Raw genomic sequence first — 26,065 nt, forward strand, 5'->3', positions numbered from 1 at the left:
TAGGCTATTTCTCCATAAATACATGCATTAACATTTACATATCTGTTGTATGTCACTACCCTCCTTACCTACGTTGCCCCATGCTGCAAATGGTCTTGGTCTTATTATCGGCAGTTGGAAACCATATGTGATTACCATTTGCCAAACCATTGGTAGTTTAGAACCTATGATATTTTATAGCTCCAGATAAACCAGGAACGCAGCAAATATTTTATGCAGTGACAACTTTCTCATTTTGGAAAACCAATATTTAGAGCACAACTGGCTAACCTAGGGTGGGTGGGAGTTGGAATACATCAACCTTTGGAAGGCCACTTGGGAAACCCAGCCGGATGGGCGGGGTATAAATGATTTAGAGCATAATGATCAGCCCTCCATACTGATGAATTTCCCCATTAGAAATTAGAAATTTTGGACTGGTGAAAACCATCTGCTAGCATTGTAGCCATCTATTTATCTTTTCCCAGCTTTCAGACACAGCCATTCCCAGTCCCATTTCAGGGTCAGGAACAAACACTCCTGCCTTGTACTTCACATTTTTAGGAAGGTCCACACCATGGATCTTCCCGTGTATATCAAAGAGTCAGAAAGTGATTCCAAGTTCCCTGGGGGGTGGAGAATGTCCCTGGAGGCACTTTATTAAACAGGGCAGCCCTGATAATTCAAAGTATACCAGTTGGAAGAGGTCTGCAGCTAAATTAGTCTATTTATATTGGCACAGGATTATAAGACTCCTTAATGCCTTGTGGATAAAGAAATTACCCGCCCTGCACATCTGCAGCCAAAGCTTCTCATTTGACCTAAACTACGCTGACATGCAGCAACCCGCGCCTAGAGAAACAGCATGACATGGCCAGCAAATGAACTGATGGAAGAGAGGATGGAGGTGGCTGGGAGGCAGGAAAAAGCAGTTATAAACTCATTCAGGCATCTTGGCTGTAATACCTGTATCACAAATCAATAGTGAATTATGGAGAACTCTCTCTGGTTAGTTCTGAGATATGAAGGCTACACATATGGTAGCCGTTTTCCTTTGTAAACATTAAGGATAAAGTTTGGTTCAGATGCAGCCCTCACACTGGTAGATTGGGGTAGTGGGTGGGGAGGAAGAATGCCAGCAACTGGCTTACTTAAGCCATGGCCATGGTTATGATGGAATATTCAAAATACTTTTATTTACCCAGGCATTTTAATACGTTGCAAATCTCAGTCTCCTTTTAAGGGTCTTAGCTGCTGTTTTGTAAACGTTACTTTGCATTATGATATAAATTTTTGTTGCATACTGCACAGAAATCCCAAAGAGGTTGAAGGGTGGCATAAATGTTTTAATATATACTTAAGTAGTGGTTTGGTTCAGGAAACGATTAGCATATTTTGGCACAATTGGTAATTGTCTATATAGTACTGAAAATAGATGTCTCTGTGTGGTTAGCCTTCCAAGACAGGGCAGGCTGTAAACTGAAATAAATGCATGGTATAAGCCTTAGTTCATGCTGCACATCCTATAAGTATAGAACCAGTTACCAAAATAAAACTTACTGTGACAGTTTTGGCATGCAGTAATGGTTATGTGTATACACTACAGACTTGTCAGGAGAATCTGAAATTGAATAATTTATGCTGTGAACACACTGTATCTTTAACACTTATTATTTCCCTCAAAGAATTATGGGAACTGTAGTTTGTTAAAGGTTGCTGGGAATTTTAAATCTGTGAGGGGTAAACTACGGTGCCCAGAATTATTGAAGGAAATAATGTGTTTCGAATGTGCTTTGAATGTGCTTTAAAGGTATTGTTTGAACACAGCTATAGAATGAATTGTTGCAGACAAGAAGGGCAGACCTTGAACACTGTATTACCATATTGGCCTGAATATAAGCCTCACTTTCCCCCCAAATTTTGACCTTGAAAAGTTACAGTGCTGCTTCTATTCGTGACCTTACGGTATACAGCCAGGAGCTTGGGGCAAACAGCATCAGCAGCGCAGCAAAGCGGTGCCCACCGGGAAGGGAGAAAGCAAGGAAGGGGGAAAGCCGCCAGCAACACAACACGGCAACCCCCCCCCAGTATGCAGCCAGGAGCAGTGAGGAAGGGAGCAGCTTATATTTGGGTGTTTTTTCTCTCCCCCTCCAAGTTTAAAGGTGCAGCTTATATTCGGGTCAATACGGTACTTCAGACGTTCACTTTCAAATCCCCAGTTCCATATTTTAGGGTATCCTTGAGGTTGCAATCCTAACACCATTTACCTAGGAGTATGCCCCACTGAATTCATCAGGACTTACCGCTGAGGAGGCATGGTTAGGATTGAAGTCTTAATGTACAACACTCTGATCAGTTCAAAAACCAGCATCTGTTCCCTCTAGTGACAGGAATTAGACATCTCATAGACCTATCGTCATTACTGAAGAAGCATTAGGAGTTTGCAAAGAAGTGAGATTAATTATTTGAACTGTCACTACAGAGGATTCTGTAAAGGTAACTCACATCAGAATAGCCTTCTCTGGGGATGGTACCTGAGGAACACAGACTGAGGTATAAAGAGATGAAGTTCTAGAGCTAATATCCAAATTAAATGTAAATGTGTATTTGGGTTCACATGGCATATAGCCAGCATGGTGGGGCTGCACCTCACTTGACCTCCCTTCCTCCTGCCAGGCTGATGCTGCACACCAAGACACACATGCAGCTGATGGTCTTCTAACAAAAATATGCATGGTATCCCTAAAATTGACCTCATAAGTGGAGGATTGGAAGGAGTGGTCAAGGTAACACCTGTTTTTAAAAGGAATTCAAGCAGTGTCTGGAAATTACAAGCCCAGTAGCTTAATATGCGTAACAGATAAATTGATGGAAAGTGTTTTAACGCTAGAATTCAAGCATATAGAGGAATAAGCCTCGCTGGGGCTTCTGAATGGTTTCTACGAAGGGGAGTCCTATCTTGTTAAGCTTTTTAGAATTCTTTGAGTGTGCAACAGACCATTGGTGAATCACCACTGGGGAGCCACCAAAGACTCCTAAATAAACTTAGCAATCAGAGAGCGAGGCCTCTTATAGATTGATAGCTGGATCAAAAACAGGATGCTGTGGGAATAAAATAGGAAGTTTTCACAATGAAGGGAAATAACCAGTGGGGTCTCTCAAGGACATGTATTGGGAGTGATGCTGTCTTTCTTATTTATAAATTATCTAGAGTCAGGGGTGAGTGTCCAGATGATAACAAATTATTCAGATTAGCGAAAACCCAAGCAGACTGTGTGTATAAAAATCCAAAAGGATATCTCTAGAGTCCAGACTTGGTGAATGAGTAACAAAATGGCAGATGAGATTCTATGTAGGTCAGTCTAAAAGTAATACACATCGGAGAGGAAAACCATAACTCCATTTATACACAGATAGGATCTAAGTTGGCTGGCAAATCAGGAAAGAAAACCAGGGTGGATTCTATCAAAGAAAAGAGCAGCAGTAATACAAAAATAGCAACCCAAAATCAAATACAGCATTTGGAGTTATTGGGAGGGAGACTGAAAGCAAAATGGTCACTATCATAATGCCTTCACATAAGTCCATAGGTACTGGGGAAAAAATTGTTGAAAGAAGAATAGATGTTAGAATGATCAGGAGCTTGGAACACTTCCCTCCCTGTGAGGAAAAAACCCGCTAACACCCTAAGGAGATCATAGCAGGGTACATTTATTCCTTTCTATGCCCATTTTCCCATCTCCCTGACATCCACAAGAGGCAGTCCACACTCATTGATATTTGGGCTGGTTTTTTGGGGGAGAGAGGGTGGGGTTGGTATTTGCTGAAGTCTCAATTTGTGATTCCTAGAGTGGATTCAGAGAGCTTTGCCCTCTAGACCGCATGAGGAAATTACAAGTGAACAGGGGTACCAACCTGAATAAAATATTGGGGGGTGGGCAGATAAACTCCACCCTGCATAACTGATCACAAGACACGGCACACACACATCATTTGAATGGCAGTGCCCATCACTTGGGGGGGGCCAGCCCCATGAAATATTTTATTAGGGGTGGGGACAAGGGACCTCGGCCACTAGGAGTTGGCTCCTATGCAAGTGAAGTACACAGAGATTCTTCTCAACCCATTTTAGGGAATTTCAGTTACTGATCCTCATGATTTGCACCAACAGAAGTTGTACCATATACTGTACAGTCGTACCTCCTTTTGCGTCCGGGATCTGTTGTGGAGCCCCGGATGCTCAACAAAAGGGACGCTCGACAAAGCGCTGCTCTGTGCATGCGCGAAGCACGATTTAGCGCTTTTGCATGTGCGCGAGCGACAAACCCGGAAGTAACCTGTTCCGGTACTTCTGGGTTTGCCGCGGATGTTGGACGAAATGGACCTGAAATGGGACGGACTCAAAACGAGGTACCACTGTACAGCAAATGAATTCAGAATTCATCTGCATAACTTCTTGTCCTGCTTAGTTCATGGTCTGAGCCACTCAGCAGAGATTCTGGCAGACCTTGTTTGAACTTTGACCATGTAACCCAATCTGGTGCTCTCCAACTTCCATCAGCCTCAGTCAGCTTGGCCCACAGTCAGGGATGATGAGAATTTTAGTCCAAACCATCTAGAGTATACTAGGTTTGGATCTAGGTTGCTCAACCCATCCACTTGACCTACCAGATTGCCTCTTTGCTCTTCTAATCCCATTGTTCACTAGTGTTTCCAAACTTTTTTTATACCCAATGAGATAAGATTTCAGAGTGGAAAAGTAACTACTCTTAACTCTCATCCCGTGTCCATTCCATGTTATTGCTTGAATCATTGTTCTAAGCAAGATCAAAGCTGCAACTCATGCAGAGGACAGCCCCCTCTGTAGATGAATACTGTGAACTCACGAGAGCCTTTAATTCCTTATTTCATTTATTTCTTGCAACACTGTAGCAGTTTTTCCTCATGATACACTTTGGGAATTACAGGATTGTGCCCATCCACAGTTCCTTATTGCAATTGCTATCTCTATTGCAATTGCCATCCTTTTTAAGAGAGAGCAATACTAATTTACTATCCGGAGGACATATTGATATCATCAGACAGGAGCTTTTTGTGAGCTGATATCTTTATAATCAGCCAGCCCTTTTGTCCACCTGCACTTCCTTCTTCGTTTTCCACCTTGGAGGAAAAACCTCAGTGTGGAACCTGGACAAGAAAACAAATTGTTAGGGACCAGAATAGATTGCCATAGAACACTGCCAGGCACCCCAATCTAGTGTGCCTTTTCATGGATTGCATTTGTATATTTTTCTAAAGCTACATCAGGAGCTGATCAGGATTAAAAAATGGGGTGTAATTGAATAAACAAACGAAGATTAATCTACTGCATAACAATGTTAACTGAGTTGGATCCATAGAACCTTTAAAAAAAAAAATCAAAGCACCGCAAAGATCAGAAGAAATCTACACAACGTTCTTCAAAAATTAATGCACTTATTCCTTGCACCTCATCATGTGTTAGAAAGACTCAGATATATATATGAAAAGCTGTTGAAAGAAGATATCTGTTAATAGGAGCATGTTTGCAAAGCATACCAAAGGCACAACATTCATTTGAGCTGTTAAATGACAAGGAACCCATTAGAAGAAATTAAGAAAGGATTTCCTGTCAAGCAGACACTAAAATCTCATTTTAGAAAACAAGTGGCTTGCGAAAGGGATATGGCTGTTCAAAGAATAAACACCGTGTGCTCTTGGGTCCTTCAAAGGTTTATTTGACGGAAGGGTAACAGATCTCTCTCGCTCTCTTCAACTGGGTCCCAAAAGGTCCATTTCTTCAAAACACTCTGAAACTGAGCTCAGGCTGGAGACAAATATGAGTTTCCTTTGCCAGCAATTTCCAGCACAGACTGCACGCAAAATGTTCATTTAAACTGTGTAAATGACAGGCAAAGAGTCAGAAGGGAGCTCCATTTGAGAGGCCAATTTTCAGCATGTGTTTTAGTAAGCACGCTTCACAGTAGCCTCGGGCTGCTTTCTTTCAGTGTGTCTATATGAGGTAGACTGACCCCAAACCGTGGTGCCTACTGGGACATTCACAAAGAAGGCACACATCCATTAAGGATCTGTGGAGTCGTCGTCTTTCAGAATATGGGTTATTGACTTCAAATAGTTATTTCAAACTGTCTACCTTTAGGGAACCTTTTTCACATCATCAGCAAACAAATCCTTGCATGTCGGCAACACATCTTGCACCATGCTCTAGGGTGCACAATCAGTTCATTTGGGACGCTTGTCGGGCCTGATCTGTCAGTTAACTGGGATAAAACCATTGCATTGTTCTGCCAATCCAGTATCCTGGACACTCCACAGGGTCTACTGCTAACACCTGCCCTACTGCCCTGGACTCTATTTACGCAAATTTATTCTCATAAATCAGGACATGGTAATAATAATAATAATAATAATAATAATAATAATAATAATAAATTATTTATATCCCGCCCTCCCTGGCCGAAGCTGGGCTTAGAGCAGCTAAGAGCCTGCTGCCTTTTTAATTTTACTCAGTGCCCCAAGCGTAGTGGGCATTTTGGGAATTAAAATGGTGTCTGGTTCCTAGATCCAGGTGTTGTTGTTTAGTCGTTTAGTCGTGTCCGCCTCTTCGTGACCCCATGGACCACAGCATGCCAGGCACTCCTGTCTCCCACTGCCTCCCGCAGTTTGGTCAAACTCATGCTGGTAGCTTCGAGAACACTGTCCAACCATCTCATCCTCTGTCGTCCCCTTCTCCTTGTGCCCTCCATCTTTCCCAACATCAGGGTCTTTTCCAGGGAGTCTTCTCTTCTCATGAGGTGGCCAAAGTATTGGAGCCTCAGCTTCAGGATCTGTCCTTCCAGTGAGCACTCAGGGCTGATTTCCTTAAGAATGGAGAGGTTTGATCTTCTTGCATTCCATGAGACTCTCAAGAGTCTCCACCAGCACCATATTTCAAAAGCATCAATTTGCATGTAACAGATTGTACAAAACATGGCAACAGTGCTATTTTTCTAGAAAAGAGGTGCTGGAACTCACTGTGAATGCCTCCCCTGTTCTCTTATAATGGCAATGGCGCTCACCTGAGAACTTAGTTCTCAAGAGTCCCATGGACTGCAAGAGATCCAGGTACCTGGCCCTAATCAGAGCACTGCTGTCATTTGCAATCACTACCTGGTAAGCTCACTTGGCTAGCCTGTTGCTGTTGGAGGGTGCTACTCAGAGGGTACTTCGCCAAGGGCCTCCTCAAACCTGGAGCTAGCTTTACCACACTGTTACCTCTTGTTAAGTGGCCATGTTTGTATGCTGCACTAAACTATGCTTTGTTTATTTATCTGATCTCTATACAACCCTTCCTCCCAATCAGTAGCCCAGGGTGGTGTACAACATAATTAAAATACCATTACAAAAAATTCCAGGCAAAAATTGGGACATTTAATTCCTGAAGGACCAGGTGAATACAGGAGTCTTTAGCAGGCCTCTAAATGTCTACAGTGAGGGGAACAGCCATATTTCTTCAGGGAAGGAGTCCTAAAGTCTTGGTGCCATCACTACGAAGGCCCTGTCTCCTCTAATCACACCATAACAATGTAGCAGCATGTAGCTTCAGCTATAGTACATCTTCTGCAAGAGTAGTCCCATATAATGCACACTGTAGCAGTTCGAACATGAGGTTATCAGAGCATGGATTATTGAGGCCAAGTTGGCCAGATCCAGGAAAAAGCTGTAGCTGGCACACTAACTGAAGTTGGAAATAAGCACTATCTGGTGTTTCAATCAACGTGGAAAACTAGCAAAGGGTTTTCAACCAACATGGAATGCTTGGGTAGTTGTGGCACATAGCATTTGTTAGTCTTCTCATGTGCCTCAATACTTTTTGTTGTTTAAACTTAGGAAGAGTTAGCATTCACCAATCCATCCTTTCTTTTGGGTTGTTCCAGTCTACTATTGGCTCCTGGCTATGCCTTAGGATGAGCTAGCAGTTCTTCTGGAGTAGATTATTTCCAGTTCTTCTGGAGTAGATTATTTCCATTTCTCAATGTTTCCATGGTAACCTGCAACGATTTTTCTTTCCCACCCAGCTCACCTTACTTCACCTTATGGAACTGCCTCCCAGATAAAAACCTATGATTTTGTCTTTATGGCTCCATAACTTGCCTTAGGTTGTAGCTGACTAAAGTTATAATACTCTATTGACTCAACCTGGCCACTTTCCTGTAGACCAGAGCTCACTGAGTTCCTGCCTGTTGGCCAAACTCCTGGCAGAGCCACATGGATTTTCAATTTCAATTCAGCATTTTCCAAATATTACTGCTTCACAGGAATAATTACAGAGCGTTCTCATGGAGTTTGACCATTATGTTGGAACTGCTTCTGGGTAGACTCATGAACTGCCAAATTAATTCCTGTAGCAGTGAAGTTCTGGAGAATGGCTGGGAGGAGGTGTGCAATTTCAGGACCTGCAAAGTGAGTTCTAAGGCAGTTGTATCCAACCCAAGAAGTCTGTTTCCATTCCCTTACCAGCTACTGTCAGAGAGAAATTTAAGGGGTTCTCACTGTTGAACTAAGATTTCTGAGTCTCAGTGTTACAGAATCTACAATTCATTGGCTCATACAAAGCTTACACCAATTACTGTGTCCTGGGGGCATACAGAGATTACACCAATGCTGCTGCTGCTGCTGCTGCTGCTGCTGCTTCTTCTTCTTCTTCTTCTTCTTCTTCTTCTTCTTCTTCTTCTTCTTCCTATTATTTATTTTTCGGAGGCAAATGGAACCATTGGAACCGTACTATTTCCTTCATTTAATCTAAGCTCTAGGTCCTGGACTTTAACAGGCTAGATTAAAGGATGCAGGAGCCCTATACTATCCCTGTGTCAGAGACCAAACCTAATTCATCTCTACCAGCATTTCAGAACATAAGAACAGTCCAGTCTAGCACCCTGTTCTCACAGTGGCCAACCAGGTGCTCACGGGAAGCCTGCAAGCAGAATCCTAGTGCAAAAGAACTCTCCCAGTTGTGATTCCCAGCAGCTGCTATACAGAAATGCCCTGCCTCTAGCAACAGAGGTAGAACATAGCCATCATAGCTAGTAGCCAAGAGAGCCAATGCTCATTCACAGAAGCTGTACCTAAAACCTGCAACTGTACAGAAATCATGGCCATTCTATTCTTCATTCTGAAATTTTAGTCAATCCTACATACTGTAACTATTGTCGCTTTCTGATGTTATCACTTTTAAGCATCCTCAGCTCACTATGAAATTCCCCTGTAGTTTCATCATAGTATAAGGGGCCATAGCCTACTTTGCATAACTGTTAATCCGTCCTGTGAACTTACTATTTTTAAATGAGGGTTTACATATCTGTACTCCGGCAAACCTGAGAAGATTCGAACCATTAGCCTGAAGTTACATCCCACACACACATTGTTCCCCAGAATTGCAATTTGGTTTCCTTGCTGACATGAGGAACATGCTTCACATGTGTGAAATGCCTGAGCCAAAGGGATCCAGACATATCAGCAATGAAGCTACAACACAAAGAAAGGAGCCGCAAAAAAAGATTCAGGACAAATCAACTGACTGAAAGCACTTGGGTGACTGAACTATCTAAAGTTCTTTAGATCCGAAATTGGTCTGAAAACAGCAGACCTGTGTGGAAAGAGCAGACCAGGAGGATGCTGCTTGACTTCCACAGATGCAATGAAAATCAAAACAAACCCACAGACGTAATCACCCTCATGTGAGATGGGTGGGTGGGTAACACAAGTCCTGCCCCTCTGCTTTATAGTCACTTTCCTGCAGCTATAAATGACTGCAGTGAGTGCCACTTCAAAGAGAAGCTGATGAAAGGCACTTGAGGGACCTGTGGGGCTTTGGAGGAGGTGGGAGCCTCAAATCTAATCCCACCCAGCAGTTTTGCATAAATAAATAAATCATCCAGAGAACGGGAGAGCAGAGGAGGTTGCTTTGGGAAGCCGTGCAGCCAGCATATCTGAGACAGAGAGGAGAGGAGAGAAGAGAGAGAGTGTGTGTATGTGTGTCATATTACAGAGAAGTCAGGAACAGCCACAGTACAACTCCCAATCATTTGAGAATTACCTCTCTCTAATGGGGACCTCCATGCACAATCTGTTGCCTGCTCTGCTAAGGAACTGAAAACTTATCAAACAAAGAGGGAGGGAGGAAAAACAGAGACAACAAACGAGGCTGAAAGACAAACAACAACAACAACAGCCCTGATCAGATTGTTTCCCCTCCCCTCCCAAAAAAACCTCCAAAACTTTTCTGGAGTTTGATTTTTCCCCTTGGAAGGGGAAAATTCTTTTCCCTTCACTTCCTTTTGATCCCTATACATTTTTGTTTGGTTTTGTTAGCTGTCCTTTTTTTTTCTTCCTTCAGTGGCATTTGAGATTCCCTTGGACGGTGCTCTTTTCATGCATTCTGGATTGTACTTCTGAGAGGAAGATTGCAGCTTTATTTATACTATATTTATTTATTTATTGCCTCTCAGGCCAGGGAAGGAATGGTGGTGGAGGAGAAGGGCTGGAAGGGGGCTGCTCCTGGTGCCTTGGAGAGCGGCTGCCTCACACATCCCAGGACAGGAGATGGGGAAAGATGCTGTAAGATACCTCTTCTGCTGAGCTCTGGGCTGCCTGGAGTATCTTTACTTTCTTTGGTGCTGAGCCTCCTGCTGTACTTCAGGACGTCGGACCTGCAATCCAGGGTTTCAGATTTGGAGGCAGACAGATCCACTCCGCTGCCTGCCTGCCTCTCCGCAGACCAAATGGAGACAGCTATTTTGGGAAGAGTTGACCAACTGCTTGCTGAGGTCGGTGTTCTTTCATTTTCACAAATATGTTTAAAACCCTCTGTCCTAGTCTTCTTCCTGCAAAATCCAAGCTTCTTGTGGAGTTGTTTTGGCAAATGATACACCAGAGTCTTTGCTGTTGCCAAGCACTGTGAAACGTCTCTGATCCTTTCTCTGGGGCTTGGGATTTCACTTCTGTTTGACAGCCCACGAGTTCTCCGAGCCTTCCTTGGCAGCTTTAAATTATGTCAGCTTTCCTCCCTCTTATTCTTCTCCCCAGCAGAAATAGATGAGTAGGTAGGTTGACAAGCAGACCAGATAAATAACTAGCATAGAATTAACATCACCTGTTTAATCTATGCAGCTTGAGTCTATAGGTGGGAGCGTGAGTTCACTGGGACTTTTGCCCGAGGAAGTGTGCACAGGAATGCAGTCCCGAAGTGACAGCCAGATCCTATGCATCTTTACTTCACAGTATGCACCCCTGGATTCAATAAAGCTTTCTTCCATATAAGTATACATGGGATTGCAGACTTACATCTGGTAACTGGAAGCTTGTGGACTGATACGGCAAAGCTGAAACCAATCGGAAGCTGCACATGGGGGAGCATGCATTGAAGCTCACTAAAGTAGCTAAACATGCAGAGTCTATAATCAGGTAGAAGGGAAAGAGGATCAGGGAAAGGTTAAGGGGCATCTTGATTCCTCATTGCTTGTTGGAAGGCTTTCAGAATAAGCTGCTCTCCATTTCAACCCAGGTTGCTTTCTTCTTCTTCTTTTTTACAGATGTTGCTTTGCGGCGGGGGTGGGGTGGGAACACGATGGCAAAAAGCAATATACTGGCAAGGCAGTGCTAAGAAGTAAAACTAACTCTGCTAAGAATCTCATAGGCGGAGGGGGAGGAGAATAACAATGAAATTAGAGAGGATCTGTTTACTGACTCTTGGCGGGGTGGGGGGCAACTGCATAAACAAGTGCTGTTACGAGGAGTTGGCAAGACCACACACAGAGAGAAATAAGATCTTGAAGCTCGGATGCAGACTACTCCAGTCCAGTCACATGAGAATTCCCACTGCTCTGCTCCAGTATGCCAATCTCTGTGGCCCCTTCACTCTTTCTGCCAGGTGTGGCCAATGGCCATGTTGCATCTCTTTTACATCATTAATTACATGTGTTTGAAGCAGCATTCTACACTCCCAACCAGCAGTGGCTCCTTTGGACCTTATCCTGAGTTCTTTCCAAGTCCTGCTGCCTGAGATCATGTTAACTGAAGATGCCAGGCTTTGAATCTAGGACCTCCTGAATGCACTCTGCCACTGATCTGCAGCTGTTCCCCTATGCTTTCCATGTTTAATATTAAACACCTCATGGATACGGATGCATTTTAGACTCACAGCCATTCCATAAGCATTTCTCCCAGTTCACAGGTGGTGCGGATGAGTCACACAGCATATTCCAAGTTTCAGAGTAGCCAGGGATGGAAGACAACTCTCCAGAATCTCAATCCAATGCCTTGACTGGAAACTAGCTTCTTTATCCTTGCCATGCAGAGCTCCCCCCCCCCCCAGCCGGAACTAAGTTCTCTGGTGAGTGCCATTATAAGAGAACAGGGGAGGCATTCACAGTGAGTTCCAGCACCTCTTTTCTAGAAAAATAGCACTGTTGCCATGTTTTGTACAATCTATTACATGCAAATTGATGCTTTTGAAATATGGTGCTGGTGGAGACTCTTGAGAGTCCCATGGACTGCAAGAAGATCAAACCTATCCAGTCTGAAGGAAATCAGCCCTGAGTGCTCACTGGAAGGACAGATCCTGAAGCTGAGACTCCAATACTTTGGCCACCTCATGAGAAGAGAAGACTCCCTGGAAAAGACCCTGATGTTGGGAAAGATGGAGGGCACAAGGAGAAGGGGACGACAGAGGACGAGATGGTTGGATAGTGTTCTCGCAGCTACCAGCATGAGTTTGACCAAACTGCGGGAGGCAGTGGAAGACAGGAGTGCCTGGCGTGCTCTGGTCCACGGGGACACGCCTAAACGCCTAAACAACAACAATTACATGCAAGCCCCAAATAATATGTTGATGCTTGCTTGTGGGATGAGAGTAACTTAAACAATGAAATATTGCCTCTCAACTAATTATTGTTATTTCCTGTTCTCTAAAAACAGCTATGTTCTTCCTTAATTAATTTCATGTCCTTAGGAAGAACAAACAGATGGTAGATTTTGAAGGGGGATACATGAGAGAAGCATAGAGACACACAGAGGCAGGAGTCCTGTCTGTGGAAGACTGGCCGCACTCCAGCATAAGGAGATAATTCGCTATCAGATTGTGCCTGAAACCTGGCCTACATGTGCAGCAGGATAAGGTTGTAGAGTTCTGCGGGGATGGGATGGACTGTACCACTTTGGATTAAGGGCTGAGCTAAAATTTCTCAGAATATGTTTTTTTTGCCAGGGAGGTGGGGACCCTTGAGATTTTTCTTTCTCCACCTAGCTATAAAATGAAGGCCACTTTGCAGCATTTTATTCAAATATTCTGCCGTCCTTCTATCCCCCCCCCCCTTCCGCTGTATGCCCTGGAATGGCACAATATTCAGTGCATCAAAGAGGATGCAAAATGATGACCAGGCTGCCTACACAGTTGCTGTTGCTTTCCTTTGCAGCAGATAAGCAAACAAACCGTTTGTGGGAGGCTGAGGGGGAGGAAAAAAGAAGCTGCTAAAGGACGCAGGTAGCACTGTGGGTTAAACCACAGAGCCTAGGGCTTGCTGATCAGAAGGTCGGCAGTTTGAATCCCCGTGCCAGGGTGAGCTCCCGTTGCTCAGTCCCTGCTCCTGGCAACCTAGCAGTTCGAAAGCACGTCAAAGTGCGAGTAGATAAATAGCTACTGCTCCAGTGGGAAAGTAAACGGCATTTCCATGCGCTGCTCTGGTTCGCCAGAAGCGGCTTAGTCATGCTGGCCACATGACCTGAAGCTGTACACCAGCTCCCTTGGCCAATAAAGCCAGATGAGTGCCACAACCCCAGAGTTGTCTGTGACTGGACAGGTCAGGACTAGACTGGTCAGGGGTCCCTTTAAAGGTCAGGCCCATCCCTGAGAAAATGTTGGAGATTTTTTCCTGCTCTTGGAGAAAATCGATGAAATGGTTCCCTCCGTTTTTCTGCCCACAAACAATGTGGTGACAACTCTTAGGCAGAGCTGTGTTTCAGACTATAAGTGGGAAGGACACCACTTTTGAAAACACTTGTATATGTATTTTACAATCCTGGTAAGTAGGAAATTGGTGCCGCAAGGGTTGAGCTGAGCTAGAACTGTTATCCTGTTTTGTTTGTTTGTTTGTTTGTTTGTTTGTTTGTTTTGTTATCTGAAGTAGTACAGTGCCTCTGGAAGATTCTGCTACCACTTTTTCTGCTGCATGTGCAGAACAATCAAGGCTTCTGATAGGAGGGACTGGGAAAAACAGCATAATGAGAGTTTTTGATCTAAAAATATGGGGACTTTTTGCTTTTACAACCATTAATTGCTGGTTTGCGCAATTGTTTTGACAAAGCTGTGCCATTGGTAAGGGTTGTGGCTAAGTGGCAGGAAGAGCAGTTTCCAGGTTCAAACCTCGGCATCTCCAGCTAGGGCTTGGGATGTCCCCCTTTCCAACTTTCCCCTGCTCTTCATCCATCACAATGATTGGCATTTCATTTCGCTAACATACACTGAATAACCAATGTTTGAAACCCAAACACAAAGTTTGTTATATAAATGGTGGGGCTGGTGGTGCGTGTGGTAAAAAAAGTGACATTCTAGGCAGTACCGCAATGACCGCTACCCGCTTAAAACGGGGGGCGCCCTTTGCGTGGACGCACGCAGCCCTAGATCTGGAGCGGCCCCATCAGCATAGGCTTGGCTTTGCCTTCCCTCAGGTGGGATACCTGGAGGTCTCCGCCTACCTCAGTCAGTTGTCCAATCCCACCTGGGGGAAGCGTTGCCAAGGAGCCCAGGTAGGGGAGGGATTACCTGCCCACACAATAGAGGGAGGATCTTACCTGGGAATCCTCACTTGACTCCAGAGCTTCTCCCACCCTACCCACCCTCAGTTAATGTCTTCTGTTGCAGGTTAACTTTTCTTCATAGGTTTTGCAGGTTAACTTTTCTTCACAGGTATGCGGGCGCTGCTACGTTAAGGTCGCTGTTAAAGGGCCGGAAAGGAATTTCCCTGCATTGGCAGGTTTCGCCTTTCCCGTAGCAAAACGTCACAACTTTGGCGGTATCAGGCCTTGGGCGGAATCCTTTAGTCCATCTTCCTCTTTGTGGTGGCAATACCCCCGTTAATGGGGTTTTTGAAGGGAGGCTTTGACCGTACGCCGAAAGGTCGTCATTGCTCTCCCCTGCGGCGGCAGCGTAACGAGGGCGGCTATCTCTGCTTGAACATATGTTCTCCAGAGCCGGCCCATCCCCCCCCCACACTGGATAACCCTGATGCTCCCTAGGTCCCCGACTGGGGACTGGGGAGGGAGAACGACCAATGCCTGAGCCAAGGTCTACCCACATTTGAAATTTAATAAAGTTGTGGCCAGTTTAATCCCCATAGCACGTTGTCTTGAGTCGTTATTCCACATGATGGGGGGGGGGACCGCTCAGGATCTGGGGACTCCGCCTGTCCACGCAAAGATATTACTATGCTCAACAACCATAGATACACACGTCCTCCTGACCAAATCATAGAAATTATGTTCCCTAGACCAGCAGTTTGTTTTCTTTTTAAAATTTCTATTGGTTTATCTGTCCATTTCTTTAGGAATTTACATACCATCTTTCACCATGAGGTCACAGGACGACGTACAACGCATTAAAACACATCAATAGATATTCTAAAAGCTATTAAAACAGAAATACAAGACAAGCGCAGCATAAACTAAGAAAGAAAGCATAAAATTTCTATATCACTATGCACAAGGTGGTTTACAAGCTGAAGAAACAATTTTTGCTATGAATTGCAGAGGAAAATCAAGAATGGTGGTTAAGCTTCCTTTGTTTACCATTAGTGAAAGACCCATGATAATCTTGCAAGGAACAACATGGTTCTATGGCACATGACTGAGAAAACCTTTTGTTGTTGGACTACAACTCCCACCATCCCTGACAACTGACTGGTCTTGCTAGTTAGGGATGTTGAGAGTTGTAGTCCAACAACAGTTGGGGACACAAGTTTGAGAAACACTAGATTCATGGAAAAAGTGTATTCTATTAGATTGATCAAGATGCAGTTGCACTTGCTTTGCTGGAGTTAACCAGAGCAGGTGAGAAGAGAATGATACATGGTAATGGGCCCTTTCTGCTTTGTTCTCTGTGAGTGCCAAAGGAAAGATTGACAAGCAAGTATGGAGGAGAGAGGCATGAGGGAGTTGCTGAGGCAAGATAAAGTGGAAAAGAAATACAGGCAATTCTGGTAAGAGACAGGGAGAGGAATGGAGAAAGCAAGGATAGGAGACTATCATATAGGATGACAAGAGAGATGGATAGCAGAATGGAACCAGGAAAGAAAACAGTATAGAATGACTCACCCCCCAAGCAGAGCATTAAGTCCCTACTCTTTTTCACGTTGTCAGTACTTCTACCGTCACATTCTCATGAACAAGTTACAGTGGCTCCTAATGAGTTTTACAGCTGCAAGGTTCACATCATTCAACAACAACACAGAATAAAGCACAGTGTGGTTTTTAAGGGAGGCGGAGGGAAGCAAATGCACTGAATTAATGAAGCAGCTCAGCTTTAACTTGGTTTCTTTCCTCCTTATTTTGCAAGCACGGGGCATTTTAGAAAGTTAAGCACACTTGGCCTTCCTTGATCTCAGCAGAAAAGTAAAGCATTTGCTTAACAGTCATTAAATCTGGTGGCTGATCCATCCTTATCTTTGGCTGAATTCTGCCCCATAGCAGTAAATGCAAAGGACGTTGTCCTTTTCAAGCCATGTGAATGGATTTCTGTGCTTCATACATTGTGTCTATATGGGACTTTGATGCATCCTTATTCAATGATGAATGCCATAGTAAAAGTAGGTGGAGAGAATGGGCTCCTGTAACTCTAGAACTAGGGTCACCCAATAGAGTCAAGACAGACAATAGAAAGTATTTTTTCACATGAAGCCTAATTAACTAATGGCATTTCCTGTTGGCACTGCACACTGTGTGGCAATGGCCATCAACTTAGCTGCTTTCAAAATGAGAATAGACAAATTAATGGAGGAGAGGCCTTTCTGTGGCTATTAGCCAGAAAAACTAAGTGAAACATCATTATTCAGAGGCAGTACACCACTGGTGGGGGCATAAGCTGGGAAGGGATATTATTATGTGGCTTAGGGCCCTCGTATTTCTGGAACCGCCTCTCCTGGTATGCCCCGCAGAGGACCTTAAGGTCCATGAATAATCATAGTTTAGAGGTCCCGGGCCCTAAGGAAGTTAGATTATCCTCCACCAGGGCCAGGGCCTTCTCAGTGATGGCTCCGACCTGGTGGAATGCTCTGTCCAATGAGACCAGGACCCTGCAGGATTTAACTTCCTTCCGCAGGGCCTGTGAGACAGAACTATTCCACCTAGCATTCAATTTGAACTTAGCCTGATCTTTTATTCCCCTTCCTTCCCTCCTTCTCCCTTTTTATGAAGATTACCCACTCTGGGATCCCACAGCTAATTCTCCCCTGGTCTCCTCGCTGGCCCAAATAGGACTAATTTAGCCAGCTAGCCCTGATGATCATCTAATGTTTATTGGATGGATTTCCCCCCTAAATTGATTTTTGATTTTATTGTTATTCACGTTTTATACTGTATTTTATGCTGTTTTTTGTAGCATCAATTAAGTGTTTTAAATTTGTTGTTAGCTGCCCTGAGCCTGGTTTTCTGAACTGGGGAGGGCGGGGTTTAAATAAAAAATTATTATTATTAAAATTTCTATACTGCCATTCATTCAAAGAACACAAGGTGGTTTACAATATAAAAACACAAAACTGCATACAGTGGTACCTCTGGTTACGTACTTAATTCATTCCGGAGGTCTGTTCTTAACCTGAAACTGCTCTTAACCTGAAGCACCACTTTAGCTAATGGGGCCTCCTGCTGTCACCACGCCGCCGGGGCACGATTTCTGTTCTCATCCTGAAGCAAAGTTCTTAACCTGAAGCACTATTTCTGGGTTAGTGGAGTCTGTAACCTGAAGCGTATGTAACCTGAAGCGTATGTAACTCGAGGTACCACTGTACTTCAATAACAAACAAAAACAATATTGTTTGTTTCCTTCATATCCTGCTATGGGCATCCTGAAAACCTCTGGGTTAACCACTGTGGGAAAAGAATGCAGTACTAAATGGAAATTTGCTCTGATCCAGGAAGGTTCTTCTATCCCTTTTCTTGTTTTTTAATGACTGATCCTAATTACATTGATCACAGCTAAGGGGGTCAGGTGCAGAAGAACAACAGGGTTGCTCCACCTTTAAGAAGTTAGGAAAAGAGAGGATTTGAACAGGTGTAGCTTGTACTGTAACTCTGTCTTCTATACAACCATCAAAGGTGCAGGAACCCTGTCCTCTTTTGCATCTGGCTGTTCCACATGTCTTAGATCGTGGTATTTATTTTCAGGTGGACCTCACAAAGTGGTTTGCATATGATTATGACAACAATAAGCATTGGGGGCACAGGGAGAGGTTATAAGAACGTGACAAAGACAACCGTTTGTTTAGAGGATGTGGTAACTGCTTCTTCTCTACTCCCAGCAAGGTTAGATGATTCTGTAGGTGATGACATTTTGGGGAGGAAGGGCCATCACTGGCAGCTGGTTTGTTGGACGTAAGATCAATTGGGTTTCATGGGAGTTGTTTCCTGGTAAGTACACTCCAGAGTGTGGCCTAATGCTGCAATTCCATTTCCTTTATTGGTAACAAACCTCACTGTACTCAGTGGAACTTCCGCATGTGTAAAACACAGATAGGATCAGGCTGCATATTTGACTAAATTCAAGACAACTCAATAACACTTAACTAAAGGCTAAAGATGGCCTGAAGTCAAGATGTATAAAGAGGTTCTTTCTGTGTCTGATACTAAACAGCTGGGCCTGACAAGTACCCCAATGGAGCCCTGCATATGCCACTAGATACTCTGAAGAAAGGGTGATGCATTTCAAAGCATCACATAATAGTACGCTTTTCTCAAAATATGATCAATGTATAGAGGTTTTGACGGACTGGTTTCTTTGTAAAGCATTACTTGGATCACTGTGTAAATTTGATTTTAATATTCTTAGCTGCGGAAGGACCTCCTGCCATGTATGAACCTAAGACACTGAAAGCCAATTAAAATATGATCCATGCATATTGTCTAACACTCAGAAGAGAGGGGGGGGGATGAAGGACTTGTGAATGGGATGCATACTTTGAGCATGAGTATATCCAGATGCAATTATCAGTTGGGACATGCTATAGTTTTTTCCTGCCTGTTGACGCACTATTGACAGATACCCTGGCAAAAATGATCAGATCCTGATTTGTTCAGAAAGATTGCACTAACAAGAACTTTTGAACACCCAGAAGCTTAGCATTCAGCAGCTGAATGTTAATTTGAGGCAACCACCCTTCTCGGTTGCTGTTTGTCAGCATTGATGTGTCTTCCTCTCTCTATATGTGGAGGCCCAGGGCAAGTGCCCTTAAATGCTCCCTCCCCCGCAGGTTCCGTTCCTTAAGTACTACCAGTGACAGTGAGCAGCAAGCAATGGCATGAGGTTTTCTGCCAACTGTGTTTCCCTGACAAATGTGTTTGTAGACTGAGAATGATGTAGATGGTACAGAGAGTACCCTGGCTGCAAGGCGAAATTCTTCAGCATTTATGGGACAAAAAACAAAGCAGTGGCATTTTAGGCATGGGCAAAGCTTTCAAAGAGAAAAAGCAACTTTCTCCCATAGCAGGTCACACTAGTGGCTCTGACTTCTAAAAGTTGACTTTATTATCACTTTGCATCTGTGCTTGTTGGACAAAGGCAACCTGGGCATGTATAAGTCATCCAATAATCCATTTGTTGTTTTTAGAGTTGTTGGAGAAGTTTTAGGAGCTGCATAGTGGGAGGGGCAATAGAACATTGTCTTCAGTTATGAATAGAGACCTAACTTTATGCTGAAAGAAACCCACAATATACCAGTACATTTGTGCTTTGGATTTAAAATCGATCATCTTGAAGAATACAGAAGATAGTGGTCTCAAGAGATTATTTTAGTTCTTTGGTGATCCAGTAGTCTGTAATGGTCTCATCTCTGCTCTGATATCCCTGTACATTCCCAACCATGCCCTTCCCTCTGCTCCCTCAAAGGACACCACTCTTTATCCCTTTCTGCACTATATACTTGGAGCTGCTTACCAGAATACCTGTGTGATACCACCTTACTTCCTTTAAATTCCTCCTTAAGACCTACCTTTTCTGTGAGGTCTTTGGGTCAGGCCCCCAATTCTCATGCCCTACTGCAACTAAGCCTGTAACAAAGGCTAAGCACAGGTATGTGAAACATTCACATATCGCTCCTGCCTCCACTTCTCTCCCAGCCCTCTGCTGTTTCCCCTGTGTCAAACTTTGATTGTAAGCTCTCAATGATGTGCATCTGCCTTTTATATTCTATAAAGTGCTATGCACAGGCTACCTAAAACTAGCCTTCAAAGGATAGCTTTTGTCATTTCCATTTTCTTGAAGGGCAATCTGAAAACTTACGTACTAAATAAGTTGTTTTGATTATCACATCATTTTCCTTGGTGGAAACCCACAATTTTTTTTGAAGATAGGGGTTTGTAGCATTTCTCTGTGCGAGTACAGAAATGGTCTTTCCATGTCTTCCAATTTGCATTCCAATATATTAAGCTTCCTAAGACAGTTCTAGACCTATGACCACCATTCTTCAATTGTCTTTAGCAGTCTAGGGTCACTTCTGAACAGCTAGTATATTGAACATTTGTCTGTACTTATTTGCACAAAATTTGTGGGGCAGAGAGGCAAGGTCAGTTATTTATTGAGCATTCTTGCAGGGTATTTATTGAGTACTTGCAGGGAGATTACACATTGTTGTATCAAGCAGTCATTATCCTACACTTCCCAGTGCCTTTTCTTGTCACTTGCCTTATTGCAAAAAGTCTGGTTTTGAGTAGAAGCTGGTTTGTTGTGCAAGAGCACCAAATCAACTTTAATTGCACAAGCTGAATTTACCAGTATGTGATTGTATCCTACCCCAAAATGACAACCATCTGGTAGTGCCCTAGGTAAGAAGGTGCATATTTCCCAAGTTATTGGAATAGTGTGGGAAGTAACAGTCTTTTCTGATAACAAAAAGAACCAGAAAATGCTGCATTTCTTTCTTGAGAGCCGAAATAACCTTCTCATTTCTTCTGCCACCTTTGAGTTGCAACAATACTTGGCCACAGCCAAAAAGCGAAAACAATGCCACTTTTTTCGTATCCCGACTGCCCTCCCCATTTTGACTGCCATTCTCTTTGCATTTGCCATATTCTGGTGCTATAAACAGTACATCAAAGAGCTGTGTTCTAAGCCTGAAGCATTAGCTTTCACTTGTTAGAGGACAAGTTGTCACAGAGACCTTCTGACCATGCAAATCATGTCACATGGCCTCATCCCTGAACTTGCCAGAAGGAATGACATATGGTACCCTACAAGTTCCTAATGGAGCAATCTTACTGAGACGGCAAACGCCTGTGGTAAGATCCTTAAATTAACACTTGGATGTATAAAAGGAGGCAATTAGGTCTTCAAAGACCAGGTTACATATCAAACTAAAGGATATGGATGTCCTATTTATGGCCCTAGCTGAAACTTAATACGCACAGTTGAGAAGATCCAAGATACAGAATTAGAATCTCTCACTGGTTTTGAGGTAAACATCAAGGATGAAGAGTGGAACATTTCCAGAACAGAGGTTCATATGCATCCAAATTTTTGTTAAAGGGAGGACACACAGTTACATAGTATTTATTGGGAACTCCATGGTTTCAACTAGAAAACCTCACAGGCTGAGACCTAGCCTAGTAAGTTATTGTTTATGCTCAGCCATCAGAGGTGTGTGCAGCTTCAGACCCTCTGGTTGGAAGTATAACATCTCTGGATTGACCAGCCCAGTATAAATACTAGTAGCCTAGTTGTTTTCCCATGCCAAGTTAATAAAGCAGTACCAGCCTGCAGATCAGACCCCATTAAATTAATTGAGTTCAAGCCCCTGGGTTGGACAACTCACCCTTCAAGCCTAAATTTGAATATTGTTTCTTATAGCCCTAATGTGACCCTGATAATATGTAAGGTACAACTATCTGAAAATACAGACTTGTGAAGGTTGAGGGAGAAGGAATGGCATATCTATATTATAAATTGAAATTTAATAAAATAAATAAATAAAACAAAGCCGGGGGGGGGGTTATATAAAAAAAATTGTATGTAAACTTTCTGAATTTTGGCTTCAAATCTATTTGAAGCCCTAAACATTTTCCCTTAGAAGTAAGTCCCACTGAATTCAGTGAGACCTAATTTCTAGCAGAAATATGCTAGGGATTGCAGGTTTATGGCCTGATCCTAAACATACTTGGAAGTAAGCCCTATTGAATTCAATGAGACTTTCTCCCGAGTAACTCTGCATTGGACTGTAGCCAGATTAATAAATGATCTGATAACACAGCCGTTCCTTCTGTGTCTGAAGTGGTTAAGTTTGTGTGTGTTGCTGAGCATCTCAGTACAGTACTTAGGAAATTCAGGTCACCATATACTGAGTCTTAAAAACAGATCAAGGAGGCTAAAGATAGGTTCCTATTTCTGACAGTGTTGGTTCCTCTTATCAGGTACATGGCTAAGAAAAGGTGAACATGATACATGGTGGATTTGAAGCAAAGCTCCTTACTTAGTTGCAATAGTGTGCCATTGCATTGGCCTTGGCACATGAATCTGATGCAGTTTTCTAAATGTTCTAGGAAGCTGCCTTATACTGAGTCGGATCCATGGTCTGTCTAGCTCCGTATTGTCTATACTGGTTGGCACTGTATAACTTTATCTGCTAAGAGATTGTTGTAATTAAGCGGTATATAAATTGTCAAAATAAATAAATAATGTAGAGGAGAACTAGCAACACTTGATGGAGCAGATTTATTACTGAGGGTTGGTGTATGTGTAGTAGATGCAGCTGTCAGAAATTAGTCTTCTCTATTAAAGACTATAATATTTGCAGGGAGGTACTCACCCCACCTCAACTGCAATCTGCATTTATGGTGACTGAGGGTAAGACAGGGGTAGGGCTTAAGGGAAGTGATGTGGTAGTTGAATATGTGTAAACATTAGTGATCACATAGGATTGGGTTGTCTTATTACATGGAGAACGTTTTTGCCTGACATTCCCATGGTGGCTACTGTATTTAGAAGAGTGCTCTCAAACCTAAATTGTTGTGTCTGCCACATGGAATTTTTCCTGCATGGGTAATTGCCCCGTTCTGCAGCAATCCAGCCCCTCAGCAAGGAATCACATTTAGAAATTCTGTCAAATTTGCTCTGCCTGCTTTCAGTCAAGCGGATGTTGAGATTAAATTTGAAGGCAATTGTCTGTCTTTGATCCGAGACCAGATGTCTTTTCCTCGCTACACTTCTGGGCTGAATTCCTTTCAAAAGCTGTTTTCTAACATGCACAAGTCTTGGGTTTCATTATTATTAATGTAGCTTTCCCCTCCTGCCTTCACTTTATAGAGATTACAGTTCAACATGCCAAGACACCGGGAAGCTAGAGACATCCACCAGCGATGCAACTGTCCAGCAGGTAGGAACTCCATATTGTGGTGGTGGTGGTTATGACGGCTTTTATATAGTTATGGAGTATCATTTGAGCCTTTATGGGCATGCAAGGAGAGGGCAACTTTGATCAAAAGCGAAAGGCAAGCCCTTGAGTTCATTGAAGGTTGTGTGAAAGCCAGCATTGTTTTGGAATATTTGTTTGTTCTTTGATTATTTTCTATTTGTCCCATTTGATCTTTGATTACATTATTTGTTTTCAAATATGTATCCCCTGTTCCTCAACTAACAATTAAAACCAACATTCTGGTAGTGTTCATGCTTGCAGTGTTCAAGGGCGTAGCTTGCTGTTCCGGCACCCAGGGCCACATGGAGGTGCCGCGATCTGCGCACCGGGGCGCCGCAGCGAGCTGCCCACAGAGTCCGACACAAGCCCCATCCTGCCGTTTCGGGCCGTGTGGGGCCCTGAGCCACCGCGTCAGTCCCAGGAGAGACGTGTGGCTCGGGTTTGCTGCATGCCAGGCCCCGCGGTAAGTGCCACCCCCCACGGTGTGCCATTTTGTCACCCCCCCCCCCCAAGGATGACACCCGGGGTGAACTGCACCCCCCACCCTACACCCCTGGCAGTGTTCTCCTCTCTTCAAACCCTACCTCTGTTAATGCCACAGACTGATGTACCGTGATGTCATAATCTCTTGGGAAGGCAAATATGTCACAGCCATTCTAATTTGCATTGATTTAGCTACTCTGATGACAAATTAAAACTGGGTAGGAACAGGCCAAGGCATCTGAATGTTTAGAGGATCTGAAGACTTACAAACTTTGAATTCTAAGGTCAACAAGCAACATGTGTTTAATTATATTATTTAAGGGATAGAGGGGAAATTTATTTGGTCCACATTTTAAAGCAAACTGGCTTAATTCACAGTTCTGGATTTCTATAGGGATTGGACCTTAGTTAGCAATTGAGTTGTGTATTTCTCTGGATTTTGTGATGCACTTTCAGTTCAAACATGCGCATTTTAGAGGGGAATCCATAAAAATTGCACAAAATGCATACTTAGGAGGAAAGTACATACAAAAATTGTTAAGTTGTGGGCGAACATATCAGACGACACAGCAATTCTTCCAAAGCAGCTCTTTATTCATAAGCTGGAACAGAACTGGCTGAGGAGCTCAGTCAGCCTGCTTATATAGAGCTCCAGAACAATGTAACTGTTGCCATTTTATAAAAAACTATCCAATCACTGAACGTCACTTTCAATCCTTCATTTGCATACAAACTATCCAATCATTGAAGGTCACTTTCGTTCCTTCATTTGCATAACTATCTACAGTATCCCCCTGCTGGCCCAGGGTGAGAACTTCAGTACATAACAAAAATGTGTGCAGTTCTCACCATCGGCTGGGTGAGAACTGCAGGGCCTGCTCCCTTCCAGGGCCTTTTCCAGCTGGCCCAGGGGGCGTGGCCCAGACCCTCTCTCCTGGCTATAAAGGGACTCCTGCTGCAGTGAGGCCTCGGACCATCGGCTGGGTGAGAACTGCAGGGCCTGCTCCCTTCCAGGGCCTTTTCCAACTGGCCCAGGGGGCGTGGCCCAGGCCCTCTCTCCTGGCTATAAAGGGACTCCTGCTGCAGTGAGGCCTCGGACCATCGGCTGGGTGAGGACTGCAGGGCCTGCTCCCTTCCAGGGCCTTTTCCAACTGGCCCAGGGGGCGTGGCCCAGACCCTCTCTCCTGGCTATAAAGGGACTCCTGCTGCAGTGAGGCCTCGGACCATCGGCTGGGTGAGGACTGCAGGGCCTGCTCCCTTCCAGGGCCTTTTCCAACTGGCCCAGGGGGCGTGGCCCAGGCCCTCTCTCCTGGCTATAAAGGGACTCCTGCTGCAGTGAGGCCTCGGACCATCGGCTGGGTGAGGACTGCAGGGCCTGCTCCCTTCCAGGGCCTTTTCCAGCTGGCCCAGGGGGCGTGGCCCAGACCCTCTCTCCTGGCTATAAAGGGACTCCTGCTGCAGTGAGGCCTCGGACCATCGGCTGGGTGAGGACTGCAGGTCCTGCTCCCTTCCAGGGCCTTTTCCAGCTGGCCCAGGGGGCGTGGCCCAGACCCTCTCTCCTGGCTATAAAGGGACTCCTGCTGCAGTGAGGCCTCGGACCATCGGCTGGGTGAGAACTGCAGGGCCTGCTCCCTCCCAGGGCCTTTTCCAGCTGGCCCAGGGGGCGTGGCCCAGGAACAAACTTTTGGAACAAACTCTTGGGAAGGGTGGGAAGTGTTCTGCCATTGCTTCCCTGTTCCAGGGGGTTAATGTGCTTTAAAATGTCCTCAAGCAGTCGGTGGCAATTTAAATTTTTATTTCTTTTTTTCCATTGCTGGGGGTGGGTGGGATGGATATTTGGTTGGGGATTAATTTTAGTATAATTGTTCTGTTCCTTTTTGTTGTTGTTGTTTTATTGGTTCTGTATAGTTTGTGTTTTG

At 44.1% G+C, this 26,065-nt stretch overlaps 1 long non-coding RNA gene across 1 annotated transcript in view; it reads left to right on the forward strand.

The window, feature by feature from the left end:
* Positions 1–23,625, forward strand: part of LOC309341977 — a 45,491-nt gene extending 21,866 nt beyond the window's left edge. Inside the window, exon 4 of the long non-coding RNA XR_014156618.1 lies at positions 23,555–23,625. This is a non-coding gene — a long non-coding RNA (uncharacterized lncRNA). The remainder of the gene's footprint in view (positions 1–23,554) is intronic.
* Positions 23,626–26,065: the final 2,440 nt, after the last annotated feature.

This window comes from Podarcis erhardii (genome assembly GCF_964252035.2).
Source record: "Podarcis erhardii genome assembly, chromosome: 5".
Taxonomy (NCBI): Eukaryota; Metazoa; Chordata; class Lepidosauria; order Squamata; family Lacertidae; genus Podarcis; species Podarcis erhardii.